The 3,152-nt window shown below is 46.5% G+C and overlaps 1 long non-coding RNA gene across 1 annotated transcript in view; it reads right to left on the reverse strand.

Annotated features, from left to right (window-relative positions):
• Positions 1 to 966: 966 nt before the first annotated feature.
• Positions 967 to 3,152, reverse strand: part of LOC103924247 — a 4,946-nt gene continuing 2,760 nt past the window's right edge. Inside the window, exons 2-3 of the long non-coding RNA XR_663979.1 lie at positions 2,207 to 2,295; positions 967 to 2,039 (exon numbers count right to left, since the gene is read on the reverse strand). This is a non-coding gene — a long non-coding RNA (uncharacterized LOC103924247). The remainder of the gene's footprint in view (positions 2,040 to 2,206; positions 2,296 to 3,152) is intronic.

A 3,152-nucleotide genomic window follows, 5' to 3' on the forward strand; every position in this document is an offset into this window, starting at 1 on the left:
TTAATATTGGCTCCTGTGTAAAGGATCGCAAGTCCTGGCCCTTGGTAACTCCCTGTCCTCCAGGCACAAACACAAGTGAGCTGCCAACGCGCTCCTCAAACGCAGCCTGCAGCTCCAGCGGTCCTGCTGATGTTTGCATCCTTGGAAAGAAGTTATAGGGGTGCCAGCAGTGGCCGTGACCACGGTGTCTTTAAAGCACAGGGATGCTTTGGAAAGTGACCGTGTACAAAAATAACAGTAAAAAAAACCCCAAATCTTTCATACCATCCTCTTGCTCAAACAGCTTCTCCAGGCACCCATCTATTGCATCTAGTAATAAAGATAAGTTTCTACTATCGTGACCTTACCTCAAGAAGCGTAACCCCAAGTGGGCTCACAGATGCGCTTTGGGAGTAAGTGGAATTGCCGAAAAGCTCCCAGAATTGAAGGGACTTCACTTGGTATGAAAAGAGCTGAAGGGGAGGGGAGAAAAATACAGCTGGTAGATTAGACACTGTGATCTGATGCACTCGAGGCACAAAGGACATTAAATTAAACGGAACTGAAACTCAAAGTTAACGAAACCGAGAGACAGCAAACCTATGTGTAATTAGCCTACAGGATTCACTGCCACAAAGTATCACGGAGGCCAAGGGCTTTTCACCGAAAGTTTGGAAATGTGTACATATATACACACACACATAAATATCTACACCTACGCACACAAGTACGTATGTATGTATATACCTATGGTCTCTCAGGGCTGGAAAGGACCCGACAACACCATTCAGTCTTTTCCCCAGCTCCAAGACAGGATCAAATACACATCGGTATTCTCTGACAGATGTTTGTCTAGACCTGTTTTTAACAGAGAATATCCCACCTCCCCAGGCAATTTATTCCAACGCTTCCTTTTCTTCTTCAGCTTTATACACACACGCACACGTATATTTATCTCAGAAGGTGAGCGGAGCGGTCTCTGATGACTTGCACATCAAAAGGCTTGTTAACTCATTTCTCATGGCAAGATCTTTATTGCGAATGATGTACGAGCCCGAAAGATCCCAACCTGACCTGAGATGACAGGCTGAGCTTGGGGGACCTGCAGATGGGGTAAGGGGAGCAAATGGGAAAGGCAGGGGAAATTCATTCCTTTCCTTATTAACCCATCAGATTTGGTCTGCTGATAAAAGAGAGACCAACTTTTGTATACTCCGTTTTTAGACTCAAACATGAAGTGCATTTACTGGTTTCAGTAAAATAAATACACTTTTGGCTTCCTCAGCAGCCACCTCGGAAGAGGTGCTGTCCCGTCAACCTCAGGTAAGGCAAAGGAGGGGATGAAGAATGAGGCTGCGCAGCTGGAATATGCAAATGGCAGGATGGAGAGTAGCACTTTTCCAGCCCGCCCTGGATATCTATTACCTCCACTTTTGGACTGACAATGCACCAAATGTTTCATTGCCTGGGGCCTTACAAAGCCGACCAGCTTTTTTAGCTGAAAGCACTAATGTAGAAAGGCAATTGGGAATTAATTATTTAATGTGGTTCTCATTGGTAGAAAGCTTCTACCTCTCCCGCATCTCAGCTACCATTATACATATGTTGCTTTCTTCAGACTGCAGTGAGTAGACAGCAGCGGAAAATTATGGCTAAATCCCACTCCCACTTGCAATGAACTCCATTTAAATCGACAGATTTGCACTCAATAACTAAGAGCGCAGTTTAGCCCCGTGCTATGAAAACATCGTTTGTGACAAAAACCGTAGACAGATCTCAGTATCTCCATTTCTGAAAATAAGCGATCTCGTACCTCCGCTCCCAACCCCTCTCTTTGACAGGCAGCGGAAGACTATTCCTATTTAAAAATTAAAATCCACGCAAGTAGCCCTATTAGTAGGAAATCGGAACGAGCTCCCTTTAATGTGGCTGGCTGGATGCCTCACTGGAGCAGGCAGAAAGGTGTATCCTGAATCCGCACCGCATGTTGGTTCAGCTCCAGCTTCTCAGGGATTCCCAAGATAAGCATCTATTTCATTTAGAGCCTTTTTAGTGATGACCTGCGTAGAAGCAAACTGTCCTTTTGAAGATCTCTCTGCAACAGCTGCATGCCAGAAACTCCCCTCCAAGTTACTTTAAGAGCTTAAGAATCAGGCCCCATGCATTTAAAAAATAAAGTTTGCAAAATAAGATTCTGCAGCGGGGTTGAGAAGCGGCATGAACTTACGCTGTCAGCCGTCATATGTTTGAAAATGGTAACTTCTTCCCCGCAGTCACCACCTCTGGAATCGTTCCGCATGAAGCCCCGACAGGATCCTACCGAAATTCAACGTAGTGAATTACACCAGGAATTAATTTAACGTAATGTGTCGTGTATTTCCAAACACAGAATACATTGGGTTTGCTTTTTTTCGGCTCTTCAGATGGAAGAAATACGACTGTACAGATGTGCTTTTCTAAGATCCAGTGGCATGAAACCTGAAATACCCCAGCAAGGTTCAGGAGCGAGAAGTTTTAATCACCATGGAAGCACGACACTTTTGAAGGTCTATGAAATTATATACTCGGGTCTGAGAAGGGTAAACTTATCCGTCTGGACGGATCTGCTGATAAACAGAGACAACTCATTTTCTCCTGGAAAGCTGCATGTTATGTTGTTTGAAAAAATAATCAGTTGTTAGAGACAGGTTTATGCTGGGAAGAGAAAGGAGAAAAAAAAAAACAGTGCTGGGAGAGACTTTCTGTAAGGGAAAAGGAAAGGCACCGTGAAAGTATTCCCTTCATTTACGTGATACCCTGCGAATTTGGGAGGTAGAAGAGAAGACGTGCCGAGCATCTCTCAGGGCCAGACAGAGCGAGGCTGGCGACGACGGAGGCATATGGAGACCCACCCAGGGCGCAGACAGAGCGGAGGACCCCCAGACCTCGGCTTACGCAAGGTGACCTTTCCCCTCTCTAAAATTTCAAAGCTGGCGTTGCCGGCGCTGAACAGACTGTGTGCCATATGTAACATGACCTCAGCTCCGCTCTGCCAAGCCACTGATGGCATCACTAATGAGAGGTGAAAGGTCCCTTTCTCGCAGCTCGCTCAGAAACCCACCGAGGCGGCGGGCGCGGGACGGGCCCCCCGACCCCCTTTATCCCCGCGGGCAGCCACCCGCTGACCCCCCGCA

Source organism: Pygoscelis adeliae, unplaced genomic scaffold (genome assembly GCF_000699105.1).
Source record: "Pygoscelis adeliae isolate BGI_AS28 unplaced genomic scaffold, ASM69910v1 Scaffold179, whole genome shotgun sequence".
In the NCBI taxonomy this organism is placed as follows: domain Eukaryota; kingdom Metazoa; phylum Chordata; class Aves; order Sphenisciformes; family Spheniscidae; genus Pygoscelis; species Pygoscelis adeliae.